Here is a 14,137-nt window from a genome sequence, read left to right on the forward strand (position 1 = left end):
GACAGATTAGGGAACAATAACCAGGGCTGTGCTCAACTGACCTTCTTGATTGGTAGAACAAAACTTCTCTGATGGAAACTTGGCTCCGCTTCCTTTTGTCTACAGAATCACATTGTACCTTTCCCCCTCCATTCCAGAGCCAGAACACCTACCTCCACCCTTTACCCCCACCCCACTCCAGTCAGGGAACTCAGGTCAGGGCTGGGAGCTGAAAGCGCTGATTTGGGACCCCACTTTGGTCACTTTTATTTGTGGTACTCTGATATTATTCAGATTTAGGTAATCACCTGGTCAGAACCAGATTTACCCGTGGCTTGGGCTGGTCACCAACCCAGTTATCCTTCTGGTGCTAAATCTGTAGGGCAGAGACACCGCCTCGTTCAAGTTGTACAGGGTGCATGTGACGCGGGCCACAGATTCTCTGCTGCCGGAAGTCCCTTCTGTTGTAGGCATAGATGAATCAGTAATCATTGTAACTTTTTAAATCTGTTCTTTAAAGAACATGGAAGGAAGACTGAGAAAGCTTTCCCCCAGAAGGAGATAAAAGCTTTCTTTCCCTTAGCCACTCCTACAGACTTCTAACTGCTGTCAGTCTAGTTTTCCTACTTGTATTCTCTTACTCATTTTTTTTTTCATTTGCTCACTCATTCTAACTCCTCCCATCTGTACTCTCGACAAAAATCTTTGTAAGGAGAACAGGGAGGCTTGATGCTGACTGTGGGGGGGGGGGGGTAAAATCAAAGCACATACCACTTGCCAGAAGCAGTGAAGATCCTGGGATAGACTGGGTAATTTGAACTTCCCGTAAGAGAGTCGGGGCTCTGCACTGAGCTTTGAAAATATTGGCGCAGAGAACAGAAAGGAATGAATCCGGAGAAGACCACTGAGGTTTTAAGCACTGTGGAAGTCCTTGTGAAGCTTCTGGCTAAAAGCAGAAGTATTCAGCATGCCCAGAGAGTAGGATGAACAGTCTCTGCTTAGAGGGGAGGTGGTGGAAAAGTAAGCAATGGCTAGAAAGCTGGAAGAAGAGACCGGTGAGGCTGTTTTCCTACCCACTGGCTTCACCCGCCATGCTACGTCAGGCCTTAGTCCCTCCTTTCCTCTAAACTGCCGCTGTCAAAGCACTGGTGACCTAATTACAATGTCTCCAGGTGGAAGTTTCTGTTTTCATTTTACTGTCTTATAGGTCATCGTTGCAACAAAGTTTTGACAATGAAATCCGTGTACCATGGATACAGGGAATAAGAAGGTCCATTCTCTGAAAAGATTTTTTTTTTAAATAAGAGAAATGATGTGATTTAAAATTTATCAGCTTTTTATAGTTGCAATGCATGAAAATTCTAAGCAATACTAGTATAAAAATCTCTTCCAAAAACTTATTAGAGAACGTTGCAGTTAGATTTACAGTAAAGAATACATTATTATTTATGTATGCTATTTTATGTGCATTTACATGGCTGTAAACTTCCTTTAAAACACTGTTTATTCTTACTTTTGGTTTACTTGTTTGTGTCTGTGTCCATTCTTAAAATAAAAATAAAGGAAATAAAAATGATTGCTAATTGGTCTATACTTATAACAGGAAGGGCTCCATCTAACAATACAAATACGTGGCTGAAAATGGCATACACACGCTGCACCTATTTTGATCAAGGTAGCGTTTAACAAGGGGGTCACTTTCCTATCTTTCAACATTCTTCTCTTTGGGCTTCCATGTTACACACTCCCTCAGTTTTCCTCATTCCCACGTCTCTTCTAAGATTCTTTATACCTCATTCTTCCAAATAAAAAAATCTATCAAGGTTCTGTGCAAGTGATTGCTTCTTAACGACAAGGCCTCTGTGGAGATTATCCTATACACTCTAAGTTACACTATACTGTAAAAATAGTAGTTTTAGGCTGTACAGTGCCCTGGGAGACTCCATTTACAAGCATCTTTGTTTGTTTTGCAAGCAGCTTCTGACTCCATTTTGAGAGATAATGATGACTGCATTCCTGCGTGGACTCAGAAACTGCACCTTCTGTCAGGGAGTACCCATCCAACATAGACAGATGAATGACTTAATTCCTGGAAATAGAAATGACCGTGGGAGGGGTACTAATTTCACAGCAGAAACACCAACTCAAAGAACTTAACCAAACAGCCATGCCGAGGGAAGAGTGTAACTCCCTCACCTGCACCCCTTTGGGTTACAGACACCTAACATTTCAAAGGCACAGGCTCACAGCAACCTATCACCTGATACCTGACGTCTGCATTATCCAACTCATCTCAGCTCCCTGCTGCTCACTGCTGCCCTGCCACCTGTTTGTCCACCTGAATTTGGACTTCACATGCTGTTTTCTTGCTCCAGACTACGATTGACTTTTCACCTTGTAGCTGAATTCTGCTGCTTCCTTCTCAAACCTGACTTCAGCTGCAATGCCTTCCAGGTGCTTGGCTAGTTTCTTACCTTTTTAAATACAGACTCTTTCTCAGTCCATTTCTGAAACCCCTTTAAGATGTATTCATCATTCTGTAACCCCTATAGATACATATGAGAGACAGAGGCAGACAGACAGACAGACATCCACACACCCATCCACCTCCCTCCCACATACACAGAAAAAGAGAGAGGGGACTGAGACATAGGACTATTGTATGATGGGTAACTGAGAGTTGATATTATTAATTAAGTTCGGAATAAAGAGATTGCTTTGCCTCAGCTAGGCTACAAAGTAAAATAATAGATTTTCTGACAAATTGCTGTCATTGAAACTGCTAAGCCACTAAATTAAAAAAAAAAAAAACCCTCTGAGATTGTGGAAAGTCATAAACACATTTGTCTAAATTTCTGGCATAGTGTTCTCACAAGTTCCTGAGGGATCTCTTTGGCTCCGTGACTTTCACAATCGACCAGGTGCTTGCTAACCGAACTCAAGACTAAAACTTTAGCCAAAAATCTCTCCCCTGAAATCACGTATTTATCCAACTCTTCGCTGAATATCTCCTGCAGATGCGCTTGCATTATCCACACCTTCGCATCTTCAGTGTCAGCCATTGCCTCCACTGGCATGTGTGTCCACCTCGGTATATATCACAGCCGTCTCCTACATTACGGTTGAAGAACTTTTTATAATAGTGTGATGACTAGATTGCATCACACCAACTAACCAGAGCACTGCCACTTGACGACTTCTACTGTAAGGCCTATATCAAGAGGTCTCTGCCACTGTGATACTATCTCAGGCCCCCAAACCCCAATTTTTAGAGCTAGAGATCTTATGAAGGACCTTGAACATGTTAGGCAAGTGCTGCACTCCTGAGCGATAGAGCAACAAACCAGAGACACATGTTTCAGGTTTTCCGTTTCTGACGGGTTAATTCTCCTTCTGTTTACTACATTCTAAGGAAAAATTATTTCCCCTAGAAAGTCTGACTACCCTTCATATCTGGTTTAGATGCTTTCCCACTGGACATTATCTGAACACTAACTGGCCGTGAGTGTGGCTCTCTAGGATAGGCATTGACACCAGCTCTGCTAGTTTTTTTCTATTTCTAGGACGTTGCACAGTTCCATTATAAAGTGGATGCTAGCAAATCTTTTGTTGGCCGAATGAATATATGTATGAATTGCTTTTCCACTGACTAGAATTTCTCTATACAATGGATCATGGCTGTTTTGCCCATGGCTTACAACATCAATTGTTCCGTTTTGACTTATTTCATTCCCAGAGAACTTTTTATATATTTTATTATTCATAATCATATTAATGATTTATTTCAGAATGTATTATAGTATAAAAATGATACATACTAAACGAAATCTGGCAGATAATATTTTTCACCCTAAGGAAGGAAGTGGGGGATATAAATACACTTAAAATCTACCATGCGGTGATGGAATGCAGGGCTTTGGGCCAATCTTAGAATTCTCCTCTTCATTTATATCCACATACCAACATAGACGATCACTCCAGTTTCCTCTCTGTTCTGAACTTCAGGGAAAGAGGTTTCGATTGGATATTTTCCAGTTACAAATGAAGACGTACACAACACTTGCAGACAAGACAAACCAGGATGTTTCCTTCATTAAGGAGGCTCCTCTACAGTCTGAGGCTGCTGGTTAGAAGGCTAGTGGGTTATCTTCACATTGCCTAGTCAGGACAGCTCATCAACAGTGTGGCTGACTCCCTCCCCAGCAGCCTGCTGTTTATACAGTGCTGAGAGACAACTGTATACACTGGCTCCATGCTGACAACAGTCAGAGCTGATGGCAGCAGGTGACAGGTATCTGGATGGAGCTTCCCATGGGCCATCCGGGCTTTTCTGATCAGCATCTCTTAGCTGGCAGATTTTGAACAGTGGGTGTGTTCCAAATGTGTCAGGGCATATTTTTCAAACATCACTGCAGATTCAGTTGGTATGTCTTGCCTTTTTTTAGACCTTGACAATAAAGGGATAGTTTTCATGAAAGAAGGAAAGGGGAAGGCAGTGCACACTGATGTTTTATGACATGCTAGGAACCATAGTGAGGTTAACCTAGTTCTTTAGGCTCTTCAGGATTCTGGTAGCAATGATTGTTGTTTTTTGATTTTTGTTTTTGTTTCTGTTATGTTTTGTTTGTTTTACCATTCCATCATGAAACTTATATTCAAAAGGTATGCTTTTGGGAGGACTTTGAGGAAATACAGTACTCTGGGCTCTGTTTATACAGGTAGGTGTGTTTGTGTGTGTGTGTGTGTGTGTGTGTGTCAGAGAGAGAGGCAAAGGGAGAGGTTGAACATATGCATGCATACATATGTACATGTGCATCTCAGCTTAGAATATAAATACCTAAGCACAAGAATGTCACCTTTGCTTCATGGTTGTCCAGCCAACAGCAAAACACACCATACACACCCCACACACTTAAACAAAGGACACATTTCCAGTGGATTTTGTGCATGCTTCCTGGAGCCTGTATCTACCTTAGAAAGCTGTTTGAGGGATAGAAATGGATTCTCCCATATTTTGTTTCTGTTTTGCACAGTAGCAACTAATAGATTTCTAGGCCAAATGAACATGACAGAAATTTTCAGTAGCTTAAAATAATAAAAATTTTATATTTGTAAGAGTCTGGAGACCAGCTATCTCCAGAAATTAGTGTGAGTGAACTAAAGTCAAGGAGCCAGCAGGCTTCCCTCCCTGCAGAGTCACTAAAGGAGACTATGTTTCCTGATTCTTCTAGTCTTGGGTGACTCCTGGCATGCCTTGACACGTATGCTTCAAACAACTTTCCTGCTCCCATAGTAATACTGTCTTCTTCCTATAAGAACATCCATGATTGCTTTTGGTACCTGTCTGGACTATTCATACTACTTGTTCTCTTTGAAAATCCCAACCTCAATTACATCTCTGTCTCTCTCTCTATCTATCTATATCTACATAACCATCTCAGGTAAAATGTGAAGGTTCCAATGACTTCTTGGAGATGTTCTTGGAGATCCTATCCCCCCTACTGTATGTAATGAAGGCACTTCCTCTCTCTCTCTAAAATCCAACTTCATCTGGGGTGTGAGCACTCCAAAGAAATATTAATACTTAAGACCATTTTTTTTCTACTGAGACAAATAAAGTTACTATAACTGAAGGATGAAAAACATTTACTTTCCCTTTCTAAAATCAATTTTATGAATATAATAAGAACTGTAATACTCAACAGAGTGTATGAAGAGACATTTTTAGCAATCTCATACATCAACCACAAGAGGAGAGTTGAATAAGGGAGGCTAAGGCAGGAAGATTAAAACTTTGAGGTCAGCCTATACTACATAGTGAGATAATTCCTTAGCTGTTCCACTCAACAAAACCTTCACACACACAATGAGAGAATAACTTAACTACACAACAGCATATAGAGATTTTTATGGCATGGCTGACATGATACCACATTAAGTTGATAGAAAATTCTGACACATATGAGAAATTGTGCATGCAGGATTTAACTGAAATAATGACAAGATTTGCTTTGCTCCTGAATCTATTGTTCTGGCATGACTTTGTAGGGACATGCCTTTCCATTGCGTTTAGCTAAAGTAGCCCTAAGGCAGGAGTCACCTGAAGGTTTGCTCACTCTTGACTGCAACTGACATGTTGGACAGAACACCTACACATAGGCTTTCATTGTGAGCTAACCTTCCTTACAACATGGTGGCTGGGGTTCCAGGACCAATGTCTTTAGCATGAGAGCCAACGAAAGCTACTGCCTCAGCTTGAATGACTCAGCAGGGCCATGCAGTGTTCCTTTTTCCATCTTCTATTCATCAAGGAGGTCATAGGGTTTGCCCAGGTGCACATATGATGGAAACTAAAACCCTACTGGGCAATATTATGTGTCCATTTTGGGAAAAGATAGTCTGCCACACAAGGACCATAAGCTCTATCTACGGTCTTCACCATGTAAAACACATGTATAATTATTAAAAGAAAATAGTGATACTATTTCATATTAACAAAGATAGTATTTAATTTAGTGATGGAAGAGTTATGATATCTCAGATTTTTCTTCATGTACTTTTCTGAAATTTTGATAGTTTTCAGGAACAGATACAGTTGCTATGATTAAAATTATAGGAGTGCTTAGAAAAGCCAGCAAGTGACACATGTTCAGGATACCTTGTTCATTTTCAGGTCACAAGTCTGAAACTCAAGCAATTTACTTTGAATTTAAGAATCTTTACATTCAAGACTTTAGATTCAAAATCTTGTATTCTACAGAATCCTAGATCCCAAGGCTCCTCCTCCTTAAAATAGGTTGGAATGACAGTCTTTGTGCATCATGCTTGAAGGATAATCTCTCCTACTTCCTTCTTGCTCCTTGCTGCAGACTCATAAAACAGTAAGTCTTCTGCTCCAGGCCAGCTTTCCTCTGGAGGCAGGTGTTGGGAAAATGGTAAACTGAAAACTCTGTAGAAGTTTCTGGAAAACCTCATATAGAAAAAAAAAAAAAAATTGAGATGGGATCTAGGGAGAATTCTTGTGTAGGGGGATTTAAGTAGGAATACCAGAATAATTTGGTTCCTGTGGAGTCAAGGCACAAATGGCACCATGAGGGCTTGACCAGGACATGGATTGTTCTTGACTACAGAAGTGCTGAGCTAACATACATGAGAAAGAAAGAAGGAAGCAGAGACTAATCTCCCAAGGTCAGCAGTTTAGGGCTCAAGAGAAGTTCCTCTAGACAGCCAAACAAAAGAGCAAACATCTAGTTTTCAGAATAGTTCCAACAGCAACTTTCACAAGCTGGTAATTATGAAATTGCCAGCAAATATGAAGAAGAAATCATTTATTCAGGGGACAATTTCAAGAGCAATGAATTGAAATGTACTAAGAGAAATTTGTCTTTTGAATTAAAATGTCTTAGGTGTGGTTTTATTGCTGTGAAGAGACACCATGGCCGGAAAAATCTTTTATAAAAGAAAGCATTTAATTGGGAGCTTGCTAACGGCTTTAGATGGTCACACCACTGCTATCATGTCAGGGAGCATGGCAGCAGGCAGGCAGGCATTGTGCTGGAGCAGTAACTGAGAGCTACATTCTCATCTAAGGCAGATAGAGAGACATTGAGACAGGCACGGGCTTTTGAAAATCTCAAACCCCACCTCCAATGACACATATCCTCCGAGGCCACACCTCCTCATCCTTCCCAAATAGTTCACCAATTTAGAACTAAGCTTGTAAACATTGGAGCTTCTAGGGCCATTCTCATTCAAACTAACACAGTTGTGTTTAGATTCAAATACAATATCTCACTTTGGAACTGGTAGAAACCTTAAAAACTAAAATTTTACAGAAAATGTCATATGCTAGATATACAGTTATATTGGACCACAAGTGAGTACCCCTATATTCTTATACTGAGCCTAGATGAAAAGAACATATTCTCATTCATTTTGAGTCCTACAGTGTCAGAAATGCCAAACTCAATCAACATCTTTCTAGATCTGTTCATCTTCTTTTTAGTAACCTCAAACAGATGTCTTATAACAGATGTCTTATAAACTAAGCCTCTTCCTTGGAATTAGCAAATATTGCTTTGAGTTCTTGAGGCTGGATAATTCTTGCTTCTAGACATCTATTTTCCATAGTTGGAAGTAGAAAGACAAACATCAAGGTATAATCAAATTTAATGTTATGATTAAAATATTATTATGAACTAAAACACAAAGTTTTTAATACATTAATGAATGTTTAAGATTGTAAGTTATATAATTTTGCTTCCTACCCTGTTGGAGCAAAGCAAAACAATACGCTGTTTGGAATACTATGGTGTTATATTCTTTAAAACTTAGCACTCATTTTCCTATTTTCTCTCCCCTCTGCTATAACTATACAACTGATAGTCTGAGGCAGAGAATGCACCATACTGCTAACCTCTGCAGTGAGGATGAGGTAGAAGAGAGCTTCTCCTGACTGAGGATAGACAGGTAGCACAGATATGAAATAAACCTGTGTGGTTCCTGGTCACCAAGGGTCTACAGATGTGCAATGCTAAAAGCCTATGCTGACAACCAATGAAACTGACTGATTCAGAATGACAAACATCGCTTCTTAAACATCGCTTGATGGCAGGGAAATTTAAATTATGGAAAGGCTAGGATTTCTGTAAGATATTTTTCAAAAAAAGTAAAGAGACTAGTGTTCTCACAAAAATCTATATGCTAATGTTTATAGAATCTTACTTATAATCATCCAAAGTTGGAAACAGCCAATACATCTTCTAATAGGTAAACACATGAGCAAACTTTGGAATAATTCAGAAATGGATCATTATTTAGCAATAAAAGGAAGTGACTTATCAAACCACAAGACATGAAAAAATCTTCAGTGCATATCACTAAGTAAAAGAAGCAACTCTTAAAAGGCCGTGTATTGCTAGTTTCTAACTACAGGACATTCTAGGAAAAGGAATATCTCCTATGCTGTAGTACTGTCAGGGATGTGTGGTGGGGATCCATGGGCATGGGGATCTTAGGGTGCTGAATCTGTTCTATATGATAATATAATACTGCTACACATTAATCAAAATGTTAATTAATCAAAAAAGAAGGGAAACTTATATAAGGTATATGGTAAATCTTTGCTGCCTCTGCTTACTTTTTCTGTAACTTTAAATAATAAAAATATTTTGATGTGGTAGACACTGGATTATTCCAGATTGCATGTGTAATAAACACTTGAGACAACTGATTTATGATGGAGAATGATTTGCTTTGGCTTTTTGTCTTAGAGTTGGTCAGTGGTTAGCTGGTTACTATTGCTTTGGGCCTGTGATGGCACAGCCTGACAGGGAGCGCATGGCAGAGCAAAGCATGGACCTTAATGGCAAAGAAGAGATGAAGGGCTAACATGAAGACCTTTTGCTAGATAACATGGCATCTGCTAATGCTCCAGCCTTCTTGACAGTACCACTCTGGGGGCCAGGCATGTCACACATGAGCTTTGGGGGCACATTCCAGATCCACCTACACCTATGGGGATTTTTATCACTATGAAACCCATGTTTCTGCAAGCCTACCCCAGGACAAAAGGAACTAGAAATAAATCCAATGTAAATGGATAGATTTGTAACAAACTTCTTATCTTTGATGAAGGAAGTAGGATTATCCTTTAAATAGTTAAGATTAAAGACATCCTGCTTTTCTCAAGCCAGAAAGGGATTTTTGTGTTTCTTTTCAGTCCTGGAAATCAAACCTAGAACATAAGGAAATGACCTCACTCTGGCAAAGGCAGGGGAGTGAGGACTTGTAACTGCGCTTCTCATTCTTTTTACCTAGCTGCCCTCATGGTCCTTCAATTATCCAAGGACTAACTTGAAAATAGCCCTTTTATTTTAAAAAGCCTTGAAGCCAGGCATCCATTTTCTCTTCCTTACAACCCCCAGCATTATAATGAGCAGAGATCAGGAACAACGTTTTTCAGCACCGCCTGGCTAGAGAAAGTGAACTATTCCATCTTCATTGACAACACCCACTCATTCTGAATATGCTCTAGATTTACATTTCAGGGCCAGTTGCAAAAATTCTGAGTGCAAAATTCAGACAAGATCTTATTTCTTCTCCGGGGATAGGAAATGAGCTCTCATTCTGATCCCAGGCAGACAGAATGCTCTCATTAAACACGTTTATGCCAAGTGTGTGGAATCAGAATAAAGGAAGAACATACCCAGCAGCCTAGCATCAATGAGAAAACTTTACATAAACCCACACACATTCATTTTTCATGTCTGGGGCCACCAAAATCCTAGTGATTTGGCCATAATAGGTAAGTTGCCACATTCAAAACACTCCAGTGGGTGACTAGTGAACTATTTAGCATTTGGTACTGGTTGGTATTTCTGTACCCACAGAAATTCATACTTCCTTGGGAATCTGCAGTAGGCTAATATTAATTGCAGCTTCTATGAGGTTGGGAGTCTTATGATGAAGAACTTTATCTGGCTACCTATTGCGTTTTAAAATGAGTCCGAAGTAAGTGTATTATTCATTCTAATGAGTGTAATAAGAGAAGTTTAAGGAAAAATATTATGCATTTGTCAAGGGCTCAACAACACATTTACCCAATAGCAGTGAAATCTGAGCAGCTTCTTTGAGGAGGCAGACTTTAAAACAGAATGGGAGTGGACTATGAGGGCATAGCATAAGATCCTTTGGCAAAGAGTGGTAAAGGACTGAGGTACCAATGGCAAGAAGGCAGGAGCGCTCAGAGACAGTGAGTCATTTGCAAAGTTTCTCATTTGCATGATCGAGAAAGATGGCGAAGGATGGGAAAGTTGAAATGCAGACAGGGCTGAAAATCTGAGGCTTGGATACTAAAAATCATGTCACTGAACTTGCACTAGGCTTCAGTTGTCATCCAGTTTTGCTTGAATAGCACAGTGGGTTCTTAAACTTTTGAACTAGAATGTATTTAGAGAGAGTGAGAGGAGGAAGGCCAAGCAGATGTTGGAAACTTGAGATATGTGATAAAGTTCAGAATGATGGCCCAGGTGATGGGTTGGAAGCAAAAACTTAAGGAAATATCAGATGAATCATAGTGGCCCTAAGCCAAAGCTTCGGAGGAACACAATTTTGAGACACAGTTTTCCAACATGGAAAAGGATTGTTAGAACCAACTGGGAGAAAGCATGCACACTTGTTACATGTTTTTATGGAATGCATACAGTTTACCATTGTTCATTTAAATGCTGATTTTTCTACCCCACTATCTGGTTTCAAGCCAGACATTACATTGTGATGCTTATTCTAAGCATCATCTGTCTCAAGTTTATGTAAACATGCCACCATTTGTTCTCTGTATTGTCAATTAAACAACCAGCCAATGCTGTACAATGGTGAGAACAAGGTGGGACATCCTGGTTTGGAGGGGAAGAAAAGGAAGTGAGGGGGGAGGAATAGGAGAGCAGGAATCAGCAGGAGAGGACTTTGAACCACGAGGGGAGATGAACTGGACCTAAGATATGACTAAAAGCAAGTATAATGGGTAAACTCTGAATGGTAGGAAACTATGTGTGCTTGGGGGTTTAGGATGGAATAACTATTGCTCAGCATTGTGCTCTAGGGTAATTAAATAAATCCTAATCTCTGTGTGGTCATTTGGATATACAGCTGGTTTAGAAATAACTGCTGCATAACTAAAGATAATAGTAAATATTAATAACCCACAACACACACTAAATGCCACACTAGATAGATAGATATGTTAGAGGAAACAGGCAAACTTAGGAAGGCTGGGTGACTAGAAGGAACGTGAAATCTGAGATGCTTGAAAGACAAGATGAAGCATGACTGAAATTAGATATAGGTAGGGGTCTCAATGGCAGACAGTGTTGTACAGATATGCTGTTAGCATTCTGAAGAGGACTGAGAGGGACTGGGTAATAAAACCATAGAGATTTCATGTCCACAGCTCTCCCAGGCTAGGACTGGAGGTAGGAAGAGAACTTGCTGTTTCTTTCTCTTGTTGCCAGGTTTCTGACTGGGTGATCTTTAATTTCTGGAGACCATTGAAGACATTATAGACTTCCCAGCACATTATGAAAAGCAGGTCAGGACTACCTCTCTCGTGTAGCTATTTTTTCCTAAGCATGTGTTTCCAAAGAGAACACGAAATGTCCCCTTTAGAGGGTCCTAGTCCACTGGCAGAGGAGCCGACAATGATATGTACAGCATAACATTTTATGAGTGGCAAGTGGTCTCAAAGGACTCTCAAAACCCTCACATCACACTCTTCATGCTAGAAAGATGATTGTAATTACCTTTATTAGCATTAAACTAGGCAAGGCAAGGTATTGGTACATTTGCCTGTGGAAGTGAAAGCCTGAACAGATAACAATGTTTGGTTTGGGCCTGTTACACCCTAAGCTACTTCACCCTCCTTGCAGATTATCAGAGCTATGTATGTGAGACCTTATTTTAGACTCTATGTAAGATATACAAGTGTCTGTGTGTTATTGGAAGGGGAAGGAATGGGAGATACTTGTTTTTTATATTCTAACCACCTGCCATTGGAAAATAAAAAATGTGCAGGGAGTGGTGGCTCACACCTGTAATCCCTGGCCCTAGGGTAATGAAGCTAGGTCGCTGCAAACTGAAGGCTAGCCTGCACTTTGCCCTGAGTACAGCGCTACACCATAAGACCCTGCCACTCTCTTCCCCCTAAAAGGCTTTACAGTAAATGCCCACCATACCTTTAAAGCTTTTAGAATGTATAGTGGGGGTAAGAGATGCTATCAAATCCAAAGCCATGATCTTGTAAAGGAAATTTTAGTTTTGTTGGCAGGAAGAAAACAATTAGGAAAAGGGAAAAGCCTTAGCTGAAAGTTCACAACTTATTTATGGAAGATGAAACATTCCTCACATACACTGGACAAGCTCCTGATGACTAGACTCAGTCTTCTTAACATGTTTAGTTTTTAGCACTCTGTTTAAATAAGCAAATGACGCTTTGCCCCAAGGTGAGGTAAACGAGAGACTTATACATAGTTAAGAGTTTGAGAAAGAAGCAAAAGTAAGCATGTCAATTTGGTTTTTGAAGGTTTCTTATTTAGGGTTACTATTGCTGTGATGAAACACCATGACCAAAGCAACTTGAGGAGAAAAGGGTTTATTTGGCTTATACTTACATATTATAGTTCATCATCAAAGGAAGTTAGGATAGGAATTCAAACAGTGTAGGAACCAGGAGGCAGGAGTTGATGCAGAGGCCACAGATGGGTGCTGCTTACTGGCTTGCTCCTCATGGCTGACTTAGCCCAGAGGTGGACCCACCAACATGGTCTGGGCCCTTCCCTCTCACATCAATCACTTAATACTCTATAGGCTTGCTTAGAGCCTGATCCTATGGAGGTGTTTTTCTCAATTCGGATTCCCTCCTCTCAGGTGACTCCAGCCTGTGTCAAGCTAACATAAAGATAAGCAGCACAGAGACTATGTATGACATTATGATTTGGGACAGAATGAAGATGTCTCCTACTTTCTCCCCCAGAAACAATCCTATTCAAAGGCACAATGTGACTGTGAAAGATGAATATAAGCAAATGCAAAAAACAAAAACAAAACCAGGATAGAGGCAAAGCAGCAAGCAGGTACACTTTAAGATAGCATAAAGCTGGCTACTACAATCAATGGGTTATTCAAACCCTGTAGAAACTTCTGAGGAAAGCCTTCCGCCTCTAGGTAAACGTGTTTTCTGATTATCTGAAAACCATCCCACTGTTGTCTTCGAATTAAACAGTCTCAGGCAATAAACCTCTACCAGCCCTCTTCTCTATGGCCCTGTTCCCAAAGCTTTCCAAGCACAGGGTCCATACCTGCACAGTGTTTCCTCTGGTACAGTGCTCTCAAAGGTCAAAAGTATAAGAAAAAAAAAAAACAAAAAACAAAAAAAACAAAACAGACTGAAGCTTTCTCAAAGTCTGGGGAATGTGTCCATTATATTTAGAAAAACCAAGAGGCACAAAGCAGTTTTCGGGGTCTCCATGTCATTAAAAAAAAAAAAAAAAAAAAAAGTGCAAAAAGGCTCAAAAACTCCACTATATTTACTATTATATTCTCATAGGAGGGGATCAAGTGTGGCAAAACTTACGGGATTTTAAGATTATTTACACTTATTCTG

This window comes from Psammomys obesus, unplaced genomic scaffold (assembly GCF_907164565.1).
Source record: "Psammomys obesus unplaced genomic scaffold, mPsaObe1.curated_primary_1811, whole genome shotgun sequence".
In the NCBI taxonomy this organism is placed as follows: Eukaryota; Metazoa; Chordata; class Mammalia; order Rodentia; family Muridae; genus Psammomys; species Psammomys obesus.